Genomic DNA, 24,660 nt, shown 5'->3' with positions numbered 1-24,660 from the left:
CACAACAGCTTTAGGAGCAATATATTATAAGGGTGAAAAATTTGGCTGAACACCAACAGTAGACCATTATCCTCGGGTTGGGCTTGGGCAGCTACGCGCTCCTCCGACGTTGGCTGGTTTGTCCGGCGGTCATCCTCCAGCTGCTTCACCGGCAAACGACCTCTCCTGCCCAGAGCAGGGGAACGACAAGCTGTAACTTGCTCGCCGCCGGGAGGGTTGCCGATCGGAAAAGACAATCGACAGCCCCGCCGCCGTGCGATATGTTCCGGGGTAGTTTGTTTGATTTTTCGCTTCGAAAGGCGTGAATAAGACCTGGAAATGCCGCCCGGTTCGGGTTGGCATGTCGGCTAGCTGTCACGCCTCCTGGTTTGTTTACACTCTCTGAAGCCGGGAAATGACAAAAGCCGGACTAACTTAATATAGCATAAAATATCTTTCGGGAGGTGCAAGAAGTCGACAGTTATGACCATTGATTTTGCCATGCTGTACTGAATAAAGGCATTTTTAATATTTCATATTCCATTTAGCACACGACTTATTTGTCATGACCATAAAATTTATTTAGCAATTGGTGAAAAATACTTTGATAAGAAGAATATCCTGTAAAAATATTTGAGTAAAGAGATTGAAACACAGATGACATTTTGCTGCTCTGTGTCATATTTTCCTCGTTCTGAATCTTCCCTCTCAATGGGCTCAATAAAATCGTGACCCTGCCGACGTCATCCGCCAGCTGAGGACGCTAGAGCGCTATAATGAAAGGCGTGGCTAAACGGCAGATTGAAAGACTACTTTCTCGTCATCTGCGCTTTGCCAAATTGTTGTATATAGTCGAATCGTCTCAAAATATGATTCTAATTCACAAAATAATGCTATTTAGGACTTCTATCCTGTAATAAGCATTTTAACATTGCAACATGAAAAATACATGTCAATACTCGTTGCAATAATATATATAAAAATATGATTCTCTCAAGCATTATGGACAGGAAAATAAAATCTTGTTCTGCAAGATTTTGATTTGCTCATGCATGTAATTATTTTGTTGTGTTTCTGGCCGAAAGCTCGACAAAATTGCAGTCAGTGTATTTTATGATCTTAAAATTCATGGGATGGATAGCTGCTCTTCAGGCAAGCACCTGGAACAGAGAATCTTGCCCACTTTGTCTCCTTAATTCCAGCCAGAGCAAATATTAAGGATCTTCTTATATAGTTTATAACAACTATTTCCCATTCAATTGTTAAGGTGAGGAGCGAAAAAAGAGAGCTGCTGGAATCTTTCCTAATGCCATTACAAAGGAAGAAGATGAAGACTGTATGCCAACAATAAAAGAAACACAAATTCACTTTTTTGTTATGTAGAAACCTGGAAGAAGACATGAATGTGTTCTATTATCATATTTATCACGCAGGTGTAAGTTTGAATTCACATTTCCGGTACACAAAGGTTTTGCAAGTGTTTCACGTAAATCGGACGTGACATACAGTATATTCACATGTTCATCATAATTCACGCACATGTGAGATTTCGAATGAACCATGCCTACACTTCCTAATAAATCCTCATTTTTGGTACACACTTGAACTCAAACACATAGAGTTTAGACAGGTAAGATTTATTATTGTTTTACATGTCCATGCACGCTGATCTCCACTGTGAGCTGACCCAAAACAGATAAGGAGGAGCTTCGTCACGTTTCAATAAAATGCAACTGCAACTGGCACAAGTTCCGGGAGATGAGGGTGCTCAATTTATTCAGGAAAATGCACACCGTAAGAATCTATACAGCATGTAAAATCTTCATCCTGCGTAAGGTGTGGGTGCGCCATATAGGCAACGGCAAAGTACTTTACATCAAATGAAAATCAGCAAGGCACACTTGAGACAAATGGAAACACAAATAAAATGATGCATAAAAGTCAAATTAAATCACCAATACAGTTAAAAAAGAAGTACACTAGGAAATGGAAATAAAACTAAAAAATGGATGGAAGTCCAAATCTTTTTAACTTGGAGTTCGAACGATATGGACAATAATGAACATGCTGCAGTAAACAATGTAACCCTGACTTATAGGAGCTACAGTGCAAATTGGTTATGTCTTAAACAGATTATTTTTCTTAAATCTATTCAAATAATATTCTCCATCCTGTTTTGTGTGTTAAAGACTATTTAACAGATTCAGGCATCAGATTATTCCAATTTAAGTAAATATTATTATTTGGTTCTGTCAAACGATTAACATTTTTAATCGAGTTAATTACAGCTTAAAAATTAATTAATCGTAATTGATCGCAATTCAAACAATCAATAAAATGTGCCATATGTTTCGGTAAATTATTGTTGGAATGGAAAGATAAGACACAAGATGGATATAGACATTCAACATACGGTACATAAGTACTGTATTTGTTTATTATAACAATAAGACAACAAGATGGCATTAACATTATTACATTCTGTTAAAGCAATCCATGGATAGAAAGACTAGTAGTTCTTAAAAGATAAATGTTAGTACAAGTTATAGAAATTTTATATTAAAACCCCTCTTAATGTTTTCGTTTTAATAAAATTTGTAAAATGTTCAGTCAAAAAATAAACTAGTTGCTTGCCATTGTTGATGTCAATAATTACACAATGCTCATGTGGTGCTGAAACCCATAAAATCAGTCGCACCCAAGCGCCAGCAGAGGGCGACAAAACACCAAAAAACACAAGAAACAAGTGAACATTACACTGTGCTGTCGTTTTAATCTGTTTGAGCGGGGCATGTGCGTTAAATGTGTCAAATATTTTAACGTGATTAATTTTAAAAAATGATTACCGCCCGTTAACGCGATAATTTTGACAGCCCTAATTATTATTTGTTCTTTTTAAGCCCATAACATCTAAAAGTTGGTCATTTTTTACCCAAATCAGGAAAAAATTGCTTTCAAATAATGTTTTGAGCAACATCTATTCTTGATTTAAGAACATTTTGACATTTCAAAGCTTTTTTAAAGATTAAACATACTATTTTATTGCTTAAAATAAGTCATTTTCAGCTAGCCATTTTTCTTTTTTCAAGAAATCTAAGTTAAATTCTAACATTTACGTGAAGCACTGAGAGCAAGGGAATTTACCTATTTTTAAGGAGGTGTGTTTTGCATTGTAATTGCTAAGAGCATACTTCAGACCCTCAGGTAATTTGTTCCAGAGGTTGAGGAGCATCACAACTTGATGCTGCCTCACCCTGCTTGATTCTTCTCCTTTGAACACACAGCAGATCGGTTCCACAGAACCTCAGGGGTCTAAATGTTTGGTATTGGACAATGAAAAATGCCAACTAGAAGGAAGACCTAATATCTTCTCAGTCGCTAAAGTAATAAGCCTTACTTCTAGTTTAATCCATATACTTCTGCGACAGTGTGAACCAAATGAGATTTGATAGGGAAGGGGCGTGGTTTATTTAAGCACAAATGCACTCTACATACAGTATCTCTTGAGTATGTTAGAAATTCATGCCGTCTCTCGAGTTCCGTACATTACTCATAAAACAACCTCTTCACGTACACCGTAGTCTCTACAGTATCCAAGATCTCATTTCACCATAGTTTCATATAAACCTCCTTAATTTGGAGCTTCCAAGGGGTTGTCACTTTTTTATGATAGCAGTTGGTTAGGTATAAGTAGTACTCACATTACCCACTGCATAATTTACTCTTTTAATTTTAGAGGACTCCAAATTATTCAATAGTTTTAAGGTGTAAGAGAGATTACAGATTCATTTCATCAGATAGCGTTTGTTGTTTTATTGTTACTTGCTTCCCAATTCTATTCACGTCATGCTGAGTAAGCACTGCTTTTTCCAGGCACTTGAAGGCATCTTTCTGCTCATGACACACAGTTGAAATTGGAGCTTGCGAAGCGGTCTTAAATGTCATGTTATGTCAGTATTCTGTTGGTTTATCATTGTACCACACATTTTAGTGCTCCTAGGTGGCACTGGATTGAGCTGAGCGGTCAGGTGCACACCTGCGTGCACTCAGAATCACTTTTCCCTTTTAAGGCCTGCCAGCAGACCAGGTCATGGCGAGGTCATTTCTTTTTAGCCTTGTTGTATACTTTTACTCTTTGAGTGACTTACAGTTTACATTTTGTCTATAATATGAAGAGGTGGGTAGTAACGCGTTACATTTACTCTGTTATGTATACTTGAGTTTTACCACACAATACTTTTTACTTCTACCTGAGTAGATTTGTGAAGAAGAAACACTACTCTTCAGTGTTTTAAATAACGGCGTTAGAGTATAACGGCGTCATTTTATCAGTAAAGATTAATCTTAATTAATTACTTTTCTCATCTTTGCAACACCGTTACCATTACTAAGGATGTAAAAGCGTGTGTTATTATGTGTTACTACGTTGGTTGATTGACGCGAGAAAAGTCTGAGAGACACAAACTCACGGAAAGAGCAGAGCGGGAGTGGAGAGGAGAGTAGGGACTTGTGACGCCAGGATGCTAGGTGGCTAAAATTATAACTGACTGTAGCCGATAGCTTACAAACTGTGCCCACATGATGCTAAGGTAGATATCACATGTATATAGAACTAGATGCGGAATGACAGACTCAGCGGCGTAACCACATTTATAGACAACTAGATGTGAAGCCACCATCTTAAAGCAGCAGACTTCTCAGGAAGGCTCTGTTGTAGAGAACCTTCCCGGCGAACCTAAGTAACTTTTTATCGAAAATACTCCTAAATCGGCACAATCTTGACTTGAATCTATCTATAAATGATGAAACAGTTTTAAAACTTAAAGAAGGGAACTAATGCAATAACGGGAGCAATTTTAACAACTTTAATGGTTGATTCACAACATTAAATGACTTCCAAACATAGCATAGGTTATTATCTAGTTATCGAAATGTCTGCAATAAGCCTGTGTCTAGTTAATATAAGTTTAGGGTAAAGAATTGGGCTAGGGCAAAACAAAAACCCTTTGAACTTCACATAGTGTGACCTATGGTTTTTTGAGTTTTTTTTTATTCCAAAAAAAAAAAAAAACATGAAAAGTAACACCAACACCAGTTACTTTGCTAAGTAACAAATGACTCTTACAGTGAGGTAACTGAGTTAATGACTCAATAACTTTTTGGGAGAAATAATTTGTTACTGTAATTAGTAACATTTTAAAGTAAAATTAACAACACTGCTACTCTTACTCCGCTACTATAGGCTACACTATAGTCGTTGCATTTTTCCTCTTTATTCTACATTTTTACTTTATTTTTGCCAAAAATGCCAACAGTAGTGCTACCTGTTTCACCAATGAGATGTCGCAACAATAAACACACTGATTTACATTGAAACCAAGGGAATTTAACTAGTTTTAAGAAGGTGTGTTTTTGCAGTGTACATGTATACAGTATATCTCAACATTTTCAAATAAAATTACACGTTAGACTCTAGCGCAGGGGTCAGGAACCTATGGCTTGCGAGCCAGATCTGGCTCTTTTGACTGCTGCATCTTGCTCACAGACAAATATTTAACCATTGAAAAAAAATAAAGTTTTGTTATACTCCTTTGCGCTGTTGCCGGCATCCCCAAGGGGCCGCTGTCTTGTTTCAATATGACCGGCATTGCCAGTTTAGTGCAGAAGAAGTGGGCGAGCGTAAGGGGGGAGAGAGAGAGAGAGAGAGAGAGACAGAGAGAGAGAGGTGTAGAGAGAGAGTTGCATGGGAGCTCTGTGTTGAGTGGCTTGGTGTCCTCCGCTGGTTTTTGTTTGTGTTAATAAAGTCTCCGATAAAAAGCCCTCCAACATGTCTATGTGTTTTTATACACTACGCCACCTCCTCAAAGGAAGAACCGGACCTAGAAGCGACGACGAATGAGCCACGCCGGTCCACTCCCGACTGTGGTTCGGAGTTGAGAGCACTGCATTCCCAAACAGTGCGGATGGTAACAGCGCATTGCGCGAAACGGCGACGGTCACCGGCGACTAGAAATTTTAGTCAGAAAGTGGTAAATGTACATGTTGTTATGTCCATCTATTTATCAATCACGTCAGCAACACAGATGAGGCAGAGACACTGTTCAAGTGGGGTTGCCGTATTTTGCTGTCGAAAATAGCGGCCGATCTGCGCATGTGCGTGAGAACAAGAAGTAAACTTATGGCAAAAAGAAAAAAAGACAAGGAGTATCGTACTTATCAGCAGGACATAAATGTGGTTGCCTGGCACGGCCAGACTGTTCTCCCTGTATTTTTCTAACACTGAGAGAAAAGTCTGGGAACCAGCCCATTAACGGCCTCTCGAGCAGGTACAAAATCAATCAACAAATCAGATTAGTTTATTTGCGTGACGTGTTCTTAACGAACAACGTCACTCTTGCGCCGTCGTCTCCACAACAACACAGATGGTGAACAGGAGAGCCGAGAATATGTTCCAATCCACGGTAAAATCAGTTTTAAATTACCAAAAACACATCGACACGAGTCATTGAAAAAAGTCTGTCTCCCGCTAGCCATGTTGAATAAACTCCGCTCTCCTCGTATGTTTACTTCCGTGCGCAAGTCCCTCGTCCTGCCCTCGTCGTTTTACTAACGTCACGTCTGCCCGTCGCTGATTGGTCCACTCCGCTGTCTGTTTGCTGTGGCTTGCTCCGCCCTGGAAATTGTATCCGCTGAATGGTGGCCAGACTCAATAGCTGGAACAGCGGTGAGTCTGGTGTACCAGGCAATAAATGTGGTACCGTTTTTTTCTCTTTCTTTGGATGAGTCAACAGACGTAAGCAACTATAAAGCCATCAGCAAAACCATGCAGCACCAGAAGTTGCGTTAATGGCAAGAAATTCTTATCATTGATAGGCTCCAGCACCTCACCTCCGCGACCCTCGTGAGGAATAAGCGGCATGGAAAATGAATGAATGAATGAATGATTAGCAACAGCATAAACATGTTATTAAAAAGAATTCAGAGATTTATTATATTTTAAAAGTCTTGAAATTACATAAAATGCACACATTACTTGTGTTTTTAGTTTTAAACATAATGTATGACTCTCATAGAAATACATTTGAACATATGTGGTGTTGATGGCTCTCTCAGCCAAAAAGTTTCCCGACCCCTGCTCTAGCGGCTCCTAGCGGCTCCTTCCTTGACTGTCAATGACGATGATGAAGAAACACCTGCCACTTTGATGAAGATTATGTGATGACACAATTCACTGGTGTCAAGGGGGTCTTATATCTATCTCAAAAATCTGTGAATAATTGAACCACCAATTTCGAAACGAGTGTTGGGGTGGGATCTCTTTGGTGGCATTATGGTCATGTTAGTAGACTTTGGAATATAGTAAGCCATATAAGAGAAGTGTTGCAACAATTTTCTTCCACAATAGGGCAAGTATTGAAACTACTCGTCGGGTCAGGATCAATGTGTCCATGACACAAGGACAACTTGTCATTCCCCTTGCGGGGTTCAGTAAACAAGCGATGCCACATGATATTTTTTCCATTAGGAAACATTGCATGGAGTACAGGGAGGGAGGTCCACCCATCTTACGTTACCACGGACAATTCAATAACTTCAAAAACCCTGCGGCTTATAATATCGCCTCTATTGTTATGTTTAGGTTTGTTGGTCGTGGTGGTTGTCAAGTTCAAATACAAATCTTAATGCACAATTTCAAATGACTAAACAATGAAGGAAAAACCCATGGACTTATCACTTGCCCAGTGATTTGAATGTAGACGCAGAGAATTCTAGCAGTGCAGCAGTGGGTTGCCTCCACTACAATGTACGACCTACATGGCAGCAATTTAGATCCAATCTCTCTTAAAAAATCCTGTATTATTCTCTTCCCAGCTGGAAATAATGACCAGGACATTTCTTTGAGGTGAAACATAGAAATAGTTTTTGAAAATAAATAAACACAACTCCCAAAACAAAACAGTATTTGTAAGAAGGGGACACAACATGGTTATTTAAACTAAAAATTGACACTGACCATTGTTAATGTTCAAGTAGGCGACATACCTTGTGTTTAGCTGGAAATGATAAGAAAGTGCAAAAGATGAACAGTTATTTGTTTGAACGTCCAATGCCATTAAAATATTTTTTCCACTGTTAAAAGCACAAAGTAGGTAAAATTTAACTTTGGAATCTATGCAGTTTGTTAATTGCAGTATACTGCAGAAACACACCTGCTTAAAACTAGCTAAATCCCCTTATTTTCACTGTAAATCTACTAAAAATAAGTGAAATGATCTATCAGTGCTTCAAGTAAATTTTACTCACTTAGATTTCTTGAAATAAAAAAAAGCTGGCTGAAAATAAAATGAACAGATTTTTTTAAGCAATAAATTAGTACATTTAATCTTAAAAATTTTTTTTTAAAAATAAAAAAGAATGACATACTAGTTTTGTTTATATTTACAGTACATACCTTGCAGTATTTCCTCCGTGTCAGCCTTTCTGCATTCGGCAAATGTAATATAATGTGTAATTTCATCACATTTTGGTCACTCAAGTGGCTGCCGTATCAATCTATACCTCAGGTCAACACAGGTTGACAGGTTGTTATAATTTTGTCCACGAATGATCAACAAAGTGATAAGAACATCCATATAATCTCATTTACGTCTGATCTACGTCGTGCTGAATCAATTTTGGAGATTCCGTAGGTTTCTCTGGCTTGATTTTGCTGTTTTAACTTTGTCAACACGCTGCTGACTTCAACAGCAACTCATGAGGTTTTTTTCTGAACCAGAAGTTTGAAGCAGAAATTTTCCTAAATGGCGCTGCCATTATTTTACTACGGAAACCTGTCTATATCGCATCGCTGGTCATTTCGCGTGCACGAGTGCTGAATTTCATGTGCACAAACATCGCGTGTTGCATCGCTGCAAAAGGGTTGGCAATTTTTGCCTAATTGCGTTAAGTAAAGTTGTAAAGTAAAGTGTTAGTAATACTGCATTTGATAGTTTCCACTCTGTACGTAGTGAGTTTGCCTTTTTTTCTCATAATGTTGGTTGTTGATGTAGGCACATTACTTCCTCCTACCACCCCCTGGAGTGGAGGAGGACTAACTCCAACATGGATTTTTCTTTTTCTTATTCCTCCAACGCATTCGCCGTCTGACTGTGTGCACCGAACCGTGATGTATGGGATGAATACAAATGTCGTTAAACTCTCAGTAAGTATGATAAATGATTCATCACTACATTAATTTCTTGGTTGCTTTTTTTCTGACATGTTTATTCTCCTCATAAAGATGCTAAATTCAATGGTCATTTCCTATTGTCTCGAACTGTCTGATACCAGAAACTCATTTCTCGCTTTAGAACACATAACTTGAGGGAGACTCATCGCTCAAACTATCTGAGTTAGGAACTTTATCCACCATGCTTCTCTGGCGTTCGGACACCTCCTGGCTGGTAACTGATGTCACATTCGTTCCAAAATGGCAGCGCCACATTATTTTCTCCATTTTCATAGTTTTACAAAATTTGAGATTTACATATGTAGATAATTTGAGCAACCATTTTTCCACATGAAGGTCATTACAAAATGTTGTCTTTCTCTTCAATGAGCCGTTCAAAACATTTGATTCGCTCATTAAAGTCACAACTCTGGTTGCTTCATTAAAAGCTTTAAGTGAGCATGCAAGTCTTGTAAACGCATCTACTTTTTTCCTCGTCTCAGAGAACTGTGACATAATTATCTCCACTTCAATTCACATTGCTTTATCCTTAGTCGTAGGTGCTTAGTGAAAATACATCAAGAGAGTGTCAGTTGTATCCCATCTGAATAGAGCAGATGGCCATACCGGACCTCCACAATATCCCTGGGGATTTTTTGATTATGTGTACTGTAAAACTCCGCTACAAGGGTACTAGATATGTCTATAGCTTGGAACTTCTATGTCTTTCAATAGACAAGGGTCACCAACATGGTGCCCCCCTGCAGGGAATTAGGTATTTCCAAAGGATGACATGTAGTAATTAGCCTGCGGGCCTGGTATGTATGCTATTGAAGTACAGTATATAATTCTTATAATTCCTTTGTGTTGTGTTTTATACAAAAAGGTGTCAACTACCAGTGAGCTCTATACTACATCAGAATTTTTTTCCCTGTATTTTTCTTAAATCAAGTATAGTTCAAAGGTTATTATTGTAAACCCAATTCACAGTTTGGCTGTGACCAAACTGCGACATTGCTTTACCCCTAACTATCTTAAGCGATTTCAGACATGTGCCGTTGCATTTGCAATAATCAATACCCAAGAAATAGCTTTCGAGTTTAGAATGGTTGGTGAACCCCACAATACTGGAGATGGGAAATATTTAATTACTTATTACATGCTACTAAATGATACAGTATGGGAGTACGAGTGGCATTGTATGATAAATAGGAAGAAGCAACATCAAGAAAATGTATTACATAGTGTAGATCAAGGGTTGGCAACCCTGAGCTCTGGACCTGCATGCTGCTCTTTGAACTATTCTGATGTGGCTCTGTTATATTTTAAAGATAAAAATATCAAATTGTAATTGATTCTGGCGCTCCAGTGATTTAACAAAGAAGGTCAGCTTCCCATGAGGAGGCAGATTAAGTCAAATTCACTGTTTTGTATATTCATAGACTTCATAATGATATTGACGGGTCACATCCGGCATACACAACCCTCGTCTCAGAAGTGATTTGTTCGTGGATTCAAGGTAATTATTATATTTTTCGTACCAAGCATGCATTTTGAAATGTTGTGAAAAAAATCAATGGGAGAAATTAGCCGCTACGGCACTGGCGTCATAGTTCACAATATTTACGTAAAATAAATCCTAATTGCACTTTTTTTTTTTTTTTTTAACTTTTAACTAAGAATCGACATTGGTTTACCGTACGTGCATATCTATAAAGAATTTAGGGATTTAAGCATTTATTCAAAATAATTTTCAATGGAAAAAAACCTCTTTGTTTTCATAAGGCCGCAGCTACATTTGCTTACTGACTTGCATCATAGCTCGCAATATTTACGTAAAATACAATAAATGCTAACTGCATGTTTCTTTTGCTTTTAACCAAGAATCGAGACTGTTTTACGTCCATATCTATAAAGAATTCAGGGATTCAAGCATTTATTCACAAGAATTTTCAACGGAAAAAGCTCTTTTTGGTGATATTGCGGCGCTACAGTGGTTTAAAGACTAGCAGCACTCGACATATTTACGTAAAATAAATGCTAACTGCATGGGTCTTTGCTCTTTTAACAAAGAATCAAGACTGTTTTATGTTCGTATCTACAAGTATAAAGAATTCAGGGATTTAAGCATTTATTCACAAGAATTTTCAACAGAAAATATTTTTTGTCTGTGTATCCACTCGGTCAGCTTTGATGGAGACGGAGGCCCCCTATTAAATCGGACCCGCGTCAGTATCATTATGAAGTCTATGGTATATTTGTTAACAGAACGCTCACGGAGGTCATGAATTTACCAACTACCCAAGGTCACAGTTGTCACTCGGAAGGTGCACCCATAAGACTTTGCTTTCCCATAAGACCATTCATAGGTGCAAACATTTGTGGGTATACCTTCCGAGTGGCACCCTCCTGGATGGATGCATTAATAAAAAATAAAATGAAACGTAATGTTTTGCTTATTGTCATTGCTTGTTGTGAATCATACTATTGCAGGTGCTGTGTGTGTATGTAAGGGGGTGCGCGCGTGTGTTTATTGCCTATAATATTGTGATGTGTCTTAGTGTTACAAAACTAATGACTGGCTAATCGTCCCAATCACAAATGATTGTCGCATTATGTGCGAAAACCATAACTAATGGTCATGCCCACTTCAACATCTTAAAATATCAAACAATTCTAACATTTGCCCCAGTAGTTTCAGTTTAAAGTTATGGTTTTATATTTTCCAGCTTCGAGTGCTGTCTCACGCCCATGTATAAATATTCATTCATTCATTGGCTCAGATATTTTCTATTCCCATGAAATGCAAGTCATCCATTAAAAAGAGAATAATATTACTTGGAAAGCCTCATCAAATAAAATGAAAATTACTATGCAGATATATGCTTCAGTTTTTCAAACACGGATACCAGAAAATTGTGGTCACATATACAGTGAGGAAAATAAGTATTTGAACACCCTGCGATTTTGGAGGTTCTCCCACTTTAAAATGATACGCGGGTTTGAAATTTTCGTGTTACGTGCTTGTCCACTATGAGAGACAATCTAAATAAAAAAAGACCAGAAATCACAATGCATGATTTTTTTAACAGTTTATTTGTATTATACTGCTGCAAATAAGTATTTTAACACCTGAGAAAATCAATGTCATTATTTGATACAATAGCATGTTTACAATTACAGAGGTCGAACGTTTCCTGTAACTTTTCACCAGGTTTACACACACTGCAGCAGGGATTTTGCACTACGGATCTTCTCTAGATGAATTAGGTTTCTGGACTGTCACTGAGAAACACAAAGTTTGAGCTTCCTCCAAAGATTTTCTATTGGGTTTAGGTCTGGAGACTGGCTAGGCCCCTAGAACCTTGATATGCTTTTTACGAAGCCACTCCTTGGTTATTCTGACTGTCTGCTTCGGGCCATTGTCATGATGGAAGACCCAGTAACGACCCATTTTCACTGCTCTAACTAAGGGAAGGAGGTTATTCCCCAAAATCACACAATACACCCTCCCCTTAATAGAGTGCGGTCTTCCAGTCCCATGTGCAGAAAAATATGCCAAAAGCATGATGCTACCACCCTCATGCTTCACAGTAGGGATGGTGTTCTTGGGATGGTACTCATTATTCTTCTTCCTCCAAACACTATGAGTGGAATTAAGACTAAAAATTTTTTTTTATCTCATATGACCACATGACTTTCTTCCATGACTCCTCCAGATCATCCAAATGGTCATTGGCAAACTTAAATAAGGCCATGGATGATTTCAAACCATGACGTCTTAGTGTATTACCAACAGTAACCTTGGAAATGCTGGTCCCAGCTCCTTTCAGGTCATTGACCAGCTCCCCCTGTGTACTTTTTGGCTGATTCCTGACCATTCTTAGGGTCTTTCAGACCCTACGAGGTAGCTCTTGCATGGAGCCCCAGTCCGAGAGACATTGACAGTCATTTTAGCTTCTTCCATTTTCTAATAATTGCACCAACAGTGGATCTTATATCACCGGACAGCTCTTTGGGGTGTATGGGTGGACAGGTGTTTATATGCAGCTAACTGGCTCAAACAGGTCAAAAAGTCAGACTCAAAAGTCCACCTCCACTCCACTTATTTATGAGAATAAGTGGAGTGGAGGCGGACTTTTAAGAGACAAATAACATGGCTTTGAGGCTCATAAATCTAGCTAATAGAGATGTGTTCAAATACTTATTTGCAGCAGTATAATACAAATAAATTGTGAAAAAATCATACACTGTGATTTCTGAATTTTTTCTCCTTAAGATTGTCTCTCACAGTAGACAAGCACTTACAATGAAAATTTCAAACCTGCCCATCGTATTTCTAAGTGGCAGAACTTGCAAAATCGGTGTTCAAATACTTATTTTCCTGACTGTACCTAATATGTAATTACAGAGGGGGAAAAATCTCATCTGAAATACTTCTACATCCTCCGTCATTATTTTTGCACTTTTTCAAGATCAGACAGCAGTAACTTCCCACAATTGTTTCATGCATTTTCTTTTAGAGGGTCCCATGGCGAACGCAGGTCAGTTCAGCTTTGACTATAATGTCACCAGCATGGCCTTGGTCTTCCAGGGAGCATGATTTTATTGGACAAAGGAGGTGTCCAGGTGTCATTTTACCCAGATGTCTAAGCCTCCTAATCTGGCTCCTCTTCAAACAAGTTAACAGAGCACATCCTGGGGATCACGCTGCAAAAACACCCCCTTAAAACTAGTTAAATTCCTTTATTTTGAGTGTAAATCTACTATAAATAAGTGAAATCATCTGCCAGTGCTTCAAATATTTTTTACTTAGATTTCTTGAAATAAGAAAATAAGTTTAACATATTTATTTTAAGCAATGAATTAGCATATTTAATCTTTTAAAAAATCGTTTTTAAATGTCAAGTGTTCTTAATTCAAGAATAGACATTGCTCAAAACAACATTTGAAAGCAATTTTTTTCTTGATTTAGGTGAAATATAACCAACTTTTAGAAAACCATTTGATTAGATGTAAGAAAAATAATCTGATTAAGACGTTCCTAAATTGCAGTGCATTGGGATACAGTCAGGAGGAAGACTGAAAAGTTTAGAATCAAATCATTTGTCAGGCATTTTATGTGGATAAGTTTTCTATAATGGAACTATCCTACATATTTTGAGTTATTTAATAAATGTATTTCACACGCGTGTACTGTACCTGTCATGAAACCCCCAATGAAAAGCAATTTTGAAATATGTGAAAGTTATTTGTTTTCAATTTGCCTTGGATAAGAAGATGATACATTTTTATTAGGACATGACATATGACGGATATATCAGTCATCTTGAGGAAATAAAATGACTAATTCAAGTGACACTTCCATATAATTTAATATATTGGAAAAAGCAATTTAATCAAACATGGATGGTTATCTTTTAATACATGCACATTTTGCCTTTCCCTTCACTTTCACTCCTCAACTTTTGAGACTGCCAGTGGAAATATTCTTTTTTTTTTTTTCAAAGTCTGCTGGCGAGTCTGGACTTCACAGATGCACGACCTGGCAGAGGGGTCTAACTGAGGCTATTAATCAAACCTGACGTCCGGATGGAAATGAGAGAAGTTGGAGGGCATCCTCTCAGTAGTACAACTAGCTGTCCGAAACCTTTTTTCTTTGTCAAATTCGCTTTAAGTATTGTCAAACTATACTGTATTCACGGTTTTGTTTATGTTTGATGTAATAGTTTAAAATATCACCTAAGAGTTTGTATTCACTTGAAATTTTAATCAAAGCACTGGAACACGAGGCAGAGTTGTTTGTCCTGGGCACTTTTTTTTTTTTTTTTTTTTTTTAAGTTGTCTGTCCATTCGTTCGACAGTGAGTCTCTGGTGTATGGCACAACCAGACAAATGAGATTCTAAAGCATCAGCAAATAGCAATTAGGATGCCTGAAATGAATTTAGTACATCGATGCCATGCTAAACAGACTTTTGAGTGTTTGGGATTGTTGTCAAGAGTAAGGGTGAAGGATAAAGAAATGCACTCTCCACCAGACCACCCACACATACGTACGCACACAAAAGACAGACAGAAGACAAACAAACAACAACACAAAATTGGTGAAACTGGGTGTGTAGTTGAGAGAGGCTATGCAGTGCAAAAAAAAAAAAAAAAAAAAAAAAAAAAAAAAAGCATTGGCCTCAAATTAGAGGACAGCCAAAAGGAAATTTATTAATTTCATCTCATTGTTGTAGATGGAGAGTGGCTCGACCCAAGACAGCCAGAGTTTTGTGTCAGTCCGCAAGGGTTGAATCAAGGCAACTGGACTGTGAAAATGTTTCAAACTGGTACCGCTACACTGGTATGAAAAAGTATCTGAACCTTTTGGAATTTGTCGCATTTCTGCATTAAATCACCATCAAATGTGATCTGACATTTGTCAAAATCACACAGATGAAAAAACAGTGTCTGCTTTAACTAAAACCACCCAAACATAGGTTTTCATATATTAATGAGGATAGTATGCAAACAATGACAGAAGGGGCAAAAAGTAAGTGAGCCATCACATTTAATATTTTGTAGTCCCCCCTTTGACAGCAATAACTTCAACCATATGCTTCCTGTAGCTGCAGATCAGTCTGGCATATCGATCAGGACTAATCTTAGCCAATTCTTCTCTACGAAACTGCTGTTGTTCAGTCAGATTCCTGGGATGTCTGGCATGAATCGCTGTCCTTAGGTCATGCCACAGCATCTCAATGGGGTTCAAGTCTGGACTTTCACTTGGGCACTCCAGAACACGGATAAGTCATCCTGGTCCCCTTGCAGAAAAAAACAAACAAACAAACCCAAAGCATGATATTTCCACCACCATGCTTCACAGTGGGTATGGTGCAATTCAGTATTCCTTTCCTCCATACACGAGAACCTGTATTTCTACCAAAAAGTTCTATTTTGGTTTCATCTGACCATAACACATTCTCCCAGTCCTCTTCTGGATCATCCAAATCCTCTCTAGCGAACCGCGGACGGGCCTGCACATGTACTTTCTTCAGCAGGGGGACACGTCTGGCAGTGCAGGATTTGAGTCCCTGGCGGCGAATTGTGTTACTGATCATAGCCTTTGTTACTGTAGTCCCAGCTCTCTGTAGGTCATTTACTAGGTCCCCCCGTGTGGTTCTGGGATTTTTGCTCACCGTTCTTGTTATCATTTTGACGCCACGGGGTGAGATCTTGCATGGAGTCCCAGATCGAAGGAGATTATCAGTGGTCTTGTATGTCTTCCATTTTCTAAAAATTGCTCCCACAGTTGATTTCTTTACACCAAGCGTTTTACCTATTGCAGATTCAGTCTTCCCAGCCTGGTGCAGGTCTAAAATTTTGTCTCTGGTGTAATAATAATAATAATACCTGTAATAATGTAACGAATCGGGTTCTAATGCGGCAGATTTGTTTTGCGTGGTGTACCTGAAGGCACCGCGTGGCTGACTTGACAGAGTGAGGGAGGACTGTTGTTCTGGAATAAATGATTAAAAACTTTTGGCGATTTTTGGTGATGTTACCACAATAATAATTGTCACCCTAACTTATAAGACTGGCGAACGGAGGTCGAAGGAGGACCGTCAAGATCGTAGACATTCTACGGCCGTATTGTAATGCCCATCGTAGTGTCATGTCATAATTATGACAGGCTTATGGCAGGCTTATGATGCTGCTGCAAAAGAAAGTGTTACCTATTAACCCTATTAATCAATAAATAAGCTGCACTGGACTATAAGCCGCAGGATTCAAAGCGAAAGAAAAAAGTAGCGGCTTAAAGTCCGAAAATTACGGTAGTCATAAGTAGAATCTTCCACGCTTTCCTTATTATTCCTGCAATATTTTATTAATGTTTGTGAAGTTAAATTACTATTCTCTTCCACACATTTGTTGTTGTGCACTTTCAACTGGTATGATAGTGTTAATAAATGTAAAATACATAACAAATAGGCCTACTGTGTTTTTGTTGTTGGGTTGTGCCAAGTATACATCATGTGCTGTATTTTGTGGGTCAACACTTGTTTTTTTTTGTGACCGTATTTTATTTATTTATTTATTGGTTTTGAGGAGTGTGGGGGTCAAAGTGTCTAGTTTCCCAGGGCACCATGTAGGCTAGGAACAACACTGTTTGTGACAACAAATGCTGAAACCAAAATCACATCATTGTTTTCTTGTTGCAAGTGCTGCCTAGGAGCCGACAGGCGTGTGTGCACATGCGCGGGCAGGGAGATAAGGAAGCGCGCGTGCGCTGTAATGAGTGTGTGTGGCACGTTCGAGGCAGCCGGATGTGTTTGGGTGCTCGGCAATAAACGCAACTAGTTAAAAAGTAATCTTGAGCAGTTGTGATTTCCACCTGTCACTCCAAGAGTCACACAAGGGAGGTAACAGTAGGGTGACCATATTTTGTTTTCCAAAAAAGAGGACACTCGGCCCGGCCTCGAGATACTTGAATTTTATTCGAAGTTCACTCAAAGATGCCTATATCACCCACTTTTTGTTACTCAACTGGTTACTTAACAGGCTTTATTCTTTCAAAAAATAAACAACAATAAAAAAAAAAAAAAAAAAAAAAGAATCATGATTCAAAAAATATATCTTTAATGCAGACCCATGGAAATGTAGTCCAGTCAATACACACACAGTAGGCTATGTGCCAACTCAACATTTTTTTAAATTACTATCACGACAATTGTCGTTGACAAATGGTTATTCCCACTCAATTTTTATTGTAATTCAATGTTCTACGCAAATGTAACAGGTAATTCTCTTTTGGTGCTGCTACGAATGGAACACCTTATTATACCTAGGTTCGACTCAAGGAGCAAGAGCGACTAGGAAAAATATACAACATGACATTTATTAAACTATTATACAACATATATACATATATATAAAACAACACCTGAACCATGTAAATCAAAAATATTACTTGGTCGAATCGTCCCTTCACAGCCAATTGCTGCCGTGCTTCAATGTCCGTTCTCCTATTCAGTGTATGTGTGTACTACCCGGGTAGTGTGACTGTATATTGTATGAAAGATGTTGTAGTGAAGGTGAGCTTATCTGCTCCCAGGGTAATGCTCCAAAAGTTGGTTGAAGTTGAAGAAAAATGGTCGTTTTCAATCCCGCCTTGAATCAGGCCGAATCCTCCTTGACATCAATGGTGTCACTCCGATGTAGATCCAGCAGTTCAAAAAAAACAATCGGAGTCTTGTATCAAACAGAACAACTCAAAGCAATTCGCCCACTAGAGCAGTCCGGAACTCGTCAGTTTCTCTTTAGTCTGAGTCTTGGTCGCGCTAGCATTAGCAGTTTCTCCATTAGCATTCATAGCATCTCCATTTCCCAAAATGCAACGCTCATACCCCCACTTTTAGTGCAACACCTAATCATGTAGTGCCATCTAGTGGACATTTCAACTCACAACAGTCATCTAAAATACAGTTCTTAATAAAAACCATGAGCTGTACTTTTATAAGTGTTACACAAACAATAACTGAAATAAGTTATTCAACCAGCATGTTTCGAAACGCAGCAGTTAAAAACTACATTGCCCATAATGCCTAGCGCGGCTGAGCTTACTGATTGCTACCCTATTAGCGAGTACGGGAACCGAGGCAAAATCAGACTTTGCAATAAAAGTTTACAGTCATCGGCAGCGCAAAGATGCGACACCAAACGGGATTTTACAAATTACACAAGTACAAATCTCCAACAGAAGTCAACAGTTGCCATTATATACGTATTTATCGTAAAAAAAAATTTTTTTTAAACTCAAACAAAGTGAAGGGAATAGGTACCGTTCTTGCACACACCATATAATTGTTTGCATTAGTATAACACATTCATCTAACTATAGTTTAGGCAGACTTCACTCCATGCCCTTGAACACAGTAAAGTGAATCACCTTATCGGCGCTCATAAGGGGGAAAAGGAAAAATGGTACCATTTCTCGTAGGCACTGTCTAACTGTTTGCATTACTCGAACACACGTAATATAATCAATCAGGGAATAGTATCATTTCTCATATTTACTGTAGGACTACACTACTCTAACACACCTAATGTAAAATAAATAGCACACCATAGTTTAAAGAAGCAGAATAGATACACAACGCCATCTTATCACAGAAGCCCAAAGTGTGCGTCACGAGCAAGATTGACGCACCAACTCTGGCAATCAGTTCTCCCGACAACGAACAAGGACACAGACCAGCGCGCTTTGTCCTAAAACAAGTAGCGCCAGCCCGGATAACAAAGTTGATAGCGGGCGCTTGTGACGTCAAGACGAGCGTCGGTCGCTGTGGCAACCATGTCCCATCCACGCACGAACCTAAACAGCCCAAAACCGGCCAGAGAGGGATGATCCCAAAGCAACGCCTGGACACACCTTCGGCCGGCCCACTACACCACGGACTTAAAAAACACTAGACACTGAGATAAGACAGATTTTTGCTGCCCAGACACATTTTCTATGTAGCCTTGCTTTGGATTCAGCATTGGTCCCTCCATCATCTGTTTTTGCCTTGTTTTTGACCATTGTCGACGAATAAATTGTCAACCTGTTTTCGTTGAGTCTTCTTCAAACTTTTGAAACATGGAGTCAGTACAAAGGGTTAAAATAAGAAGAGGACGCGGGGAATATCCGCTCTCCCGGGGGTCGCACGGAAGCGGTAAGCAGCTGAGCACCACTTCGTCCGGCTGTCGGCGCTCCCGCGTGCGTCTTGGCCGGGAGGGGCGAATTCCAAAATTTATTTAGACTCTATTTAGAATACCAGCATTCAACCAAATAAACTAACGCAGAACAATTACAAGACTCATACAATATACTGCATCTCTGTGTACACATATAACCCTATTTACAACAGAAAACACGTGAACGACATTAACAGGAGATAAACATACAGAAAGGTGTATGGAGCCACATCTTTTAGAGCTCCTTATTGAACTCCTTACTGTAGTCTGATCTGTCACCAAACTGTCAGTAGATGGTGGTAATTCCCCATGAAACAAAGCATAAACTGCCAACAAAAAAGATCTACCCCTTCTCTCCCTTCTCCCGCCCCTACTAGTAGGAGCCACGTCAACGCAGGTAGGCACTGCTCCCTAGCGGCCAGAGAGATTCTCTTCAAATTGGTCCCGTGAAAAATCATAAAAACCAGACATTTTCATGAGTTTATGAAGCCCGGCCGGACGCTCTGGAGGGCACATAATAAGAGGACTTGTCCAGGCAAAAGAGGACGTTTGGTCACCCTAGGTAACAGTCTTTTAAAATCCAAAGAACTAAGCAAGGTGGGTTGTCCAGGTAATGTAGGTCGCTCTCACACTCTCGTTTTCTCTCGCCTTTTTGAAAGTAAGGTATATGCCTGTCTATATTGGTAATTTTTTTCTAACAAGGATGAGATGTGTAAAAATGCTAATTCAAGTGAAAATTCACAAAAATGCATTGCATTTCTAAATGGAATTAAAGCAAACTCATGATGAACCATACTTAATGATTGTTTTAATATTAATATTGGTCACTGAAGTATATGTGTTAAAAGCAAAGGTACAATGAAACCACCTATTTTCGTTCCTTTTCAAGTATCAATAGAGGAACTGGCTGTGGAAACTTCCTAAGCCTGATTGCCTCATTAAAGAACCTATAAAGCTCTTTGACACTCACAGGGTGCCAATCCATCACTGCTCGGCTACTATGGACGGTGGCAAACCTCCAGGCAAGACGAGCTGCAACGACTCTAGGGGGAAAAAAATCCATGTCATACTGAGCTGTCATCTGGAGAACCAGGATGCCAACACCCATGGGGTGGCAGAGTTAGATCCGGATCCAGTAACTACAAAAAATGTTCCACAAACTCATGAGTGAGGCAATTAGCAGGAGCCCCTGTGGATAGACTGTTCCTTTTGCAGTGGTAACCTGCACGCATCCTCTTTTCCATGTTTCTTCATTTCATACTATACTCTCCATACTGCACTTAAATTTCATTCATCAAAACTTTTTGGCATAGCTTTGTGAACTAATATTAACCTGGCTACTGAATGTATTTATTATAATAATTACTTAATTATAAACGAATTTTCTTACGAAACTAGAGCTGTCGAGCTGGTTGACCAACAGTTGTAGCTCATTGAAGAACATTCGGTTTATGACAACGACAGGAAAGACAGTGATGACACCATTACAAGGATTTTGAAGCGAAAGCTAAATCTACTCTTCCGTTGAATCTTTTTAATATTAAAATAAAAAATGTGGGTGTGCTTGCAGGCAGTACTACAACCTCTCGCAAAAAGTATGGAATCACCAGTCTCAGAGAAGCACTCACTCAGACATTTTGTTATCTAGAACAAACTCGGATGAAAAGCTTGAAAAAAATAATGAATTAGTTCAAAAGTGCAACTCCTTGGCATTCAGAAACACTAAAATAAATTAAAAAAAAATCATTGACAACAATTGAAGGGATAAGAAAGCTGTCTAAAATTTCAATGTAAACTTGTGCATTTATTGAAGATTTAACCAGAGCCATCTCCCCAGTGCCTTTGCCTGGCATGCAGCCCAATATCATCAAGGACTAAGGGAATATTGATGTTTTTCCAGGCAGTCATTTTTGTAAATCTCACTGAAACGGCACCAAACAAAAGTTCCAGCATCATCACTTTGTCCAATGCAGATTTTTGACTCATCACTGAAAATAACCTTCATCCAGTCATTCAAAGTCCATGATTGCCTCTCGTTAGTCCATTGCAGTCGTTCTTTTCTGTTTAAGTGTCAATGATGGTTCCTTTTAGCTTTCCTTTATAATTTCCCTGCACTTGCGCTATAAAAGTAACAATTACTAACCACCACAATGTTTTTTTCATTCATTTCTTTTAGTGTTTCTGAATGCACTGAGTTGCACTTTTGAACGAATTCATTAATTTTTCAAGCTTTTTATCTGAGTTTGTTCTACATAATAACATGTCTCAGTGGGTGCTCGTCCGAGACTGGTGATTCCATACTTTTTGCTAGGGGTTGTATATGGTGGCCAAGAAGCGTCCAGCAAATTGCTTACGCCGAACGCTTTGCAAAAGCAAAACACACAAAAAAACGAATGCCAATTGCTTCAACACAAATGCAAAAGGACAACGATGGACATAGACTAATAGAACAATGGTCAACATGAGGATGACTACAACTGCAAATACACACAAGCACATAAAGTTATAACTTGTCAGCCGTTTTGTTTCAGAGCCAACATAGCGTCGTCAATAGAGCGTGTACTTTAAAATATATACTTTTTTAATATAATTATCGACAATAAACTAAGATTCTACTACCACATCACCAGAATTGCCTTATTCCACCTCAATGACATAGCTTGTCTTCGCCCCTCCCTCACTTTCTCTGCTGCAGAAACCCTTATCCATCTGGTCACCTCCAGACTTGATTACTGTAACAGAATTCTTTTCGGTTCTCCATTCAAACTCCTCAATAAACTACAATCTACAGTGATCCTTCGCTATATTGCGCTTCAAACTCCATCATCAGTCAATCACAGATTTTTTTTCAATTTAAAAAAATATATAAAAATATTAAGAGTTTTGCATGTATACATGTACAAATCATTGTTTTCTTTTATATAAAGTATTTTGAAACAGTATCTGAACCTTTTGGAATTTCTAACTTTTCTGCATAAAATCACCATCAAATGCGATCTGATCTTTGTCAAAATCACACAGATAAAAATACAGTGTCTCCTTTAACTAAAACCACCCAAACATTACTAGGTTCTCATGTTTTAATCAGGATATCATGCAAACAAATACAGGGGGAAAAATAAGTAAGTGAACCCTCTGCCTAAGGAGACTTAAAAAGCAATCGAAACCAATTTTTACCAAACATTTTAAGTCCGGTGTGTATCCAATCACTGATGAGTGGTTTATATCTGCCCTGCCACCTATAAAACACACACCTGGTAAGAAATGTCTTGAGAAGTATTGTCTGATGTGCATCATGGCTCAGTCAAAACAGCCGTCTGATGACCTGCGATCAAGGATTCTTGATTTGTATAAAGCTGGGAAAGGATACAAAATCGTCTCCAAAAGTTTGAATGTTGATCAATCACCAGTCAGAGAAGTTGTCTTCAAATGGAGAGAGTTTGGCACTGTTGCTTCTCTCTCAGGGAGTGGCCGTCCACCGAAGATGATGCCAAGAGTTCAGCGCAGAATACTCAGACAGGTAAAAAAGAACCCTAGGTTGTCTGCTAAAGACTTACAGAAATCACTGGCACAGTCCAATATGTCTGTGCACACATCAACTATATGTAAAACTATATCCAAGACCAGTGTTCATGGGAGGACTCCATGGAGCAAGCCACTGCTGTCTAAAAAAAAAAAAACATTATTGCTCGTTTAATGTTCGCAAAAGGCATTTGGACACTCCGCAGAAGTTTTGGCAAAATATTTTGTGGCCTGATGTAACCAAAGTTGAATTGTTTGGGGGTAACACACAACATCATGTGTGGAAGAAAAATGGAACAGCTCACCAACATCAACACCTCATCCCCACCGTGAAGCATGGTGGAGGGGGCATCATGATTTGGGGCTGTTTTGCTCACTCAGGGCCTGGATAACTTGCAATCATTAATGGAAGAATGAATTCATAAGTTTTGTTTGCTGCATTTCTTTATTTTAACAGTAAAGAGTCTTTGAGAATCTGAAAAAGCGCTCTATAAATAGAAATGTATTGTTATTGTTTTTCTCATTAAATAATAAATATAAAATGCTAAATTTTCAAACAGCCTGATTTTTCACAGATATCAGAGATGCTTTAAAGTGCGTATGACAGGATTAAAAAAGTCTTAAATACCATTATTATGTGAATTAAAATCATATTTTGAGATGATTCGACTATATACAACAATTTGACAAAGCGCAGATGACGAGAAATTAGTCTTTTAATCTGCAATCCCTAATTGGCAAAAAAATGGTATGGTCATGACAAGTAACAGTCTTGCGCTAAATGGAATGTGAAATATTAAAGATGCATTTATTCAGTACAACATGGCAAATTTACTCCATAATGGTCAAAACTGTCATCTTCATTTTTACTGTCGTACTTACTGAACGATATTTTATGCTTTTGTCATTTCCCTGCGCCGGCTTCGGAGAATAAACAAAGGCGTGACAGCCAGCCGACATGCTAACCCGAACCGAGTGGCGTCTCAAAGTCTTTTTTTCGCTTTCGGTGTTCTCGATTGTCTTCGCCGATCGGCAACCCACCGGCGAGCAAGTTATAGCTCGTCGTTCCCCTGCTGCAGGCAGGAGAGCTTGTTTGCTAGGAAGCAGCTGGATGATGACTGCCGGACAAACCGGCCGACGTCAGAGAAGCGGGTAGCTGACACATGTTCAACACGAATATGGCGTAAATTAATGCTTAACTACACGGCGAAGACGTAAACAGTGAGAGAGT

The sequence above is a fragment of the Corythoichthys intestinalis genome, chromosome 7 (genome assembly GCF_030265065.1).
Source record: "Corythoichthys intestinalis isolate RoL2023-P3 chromosome 7, ASM3026506v1, whole genome shotgun sequence".
Taxonomy (NCBI): domain Eukaryota; kingdom Metazoa; phylum Chordata; class Actinopteri; order Syngnathiformes; family Syngnathidae; genus Corythoichthys; species Corythoichthys intestinalis.
Note: the sequence above shows the minus strand (reverse complement) of the source record.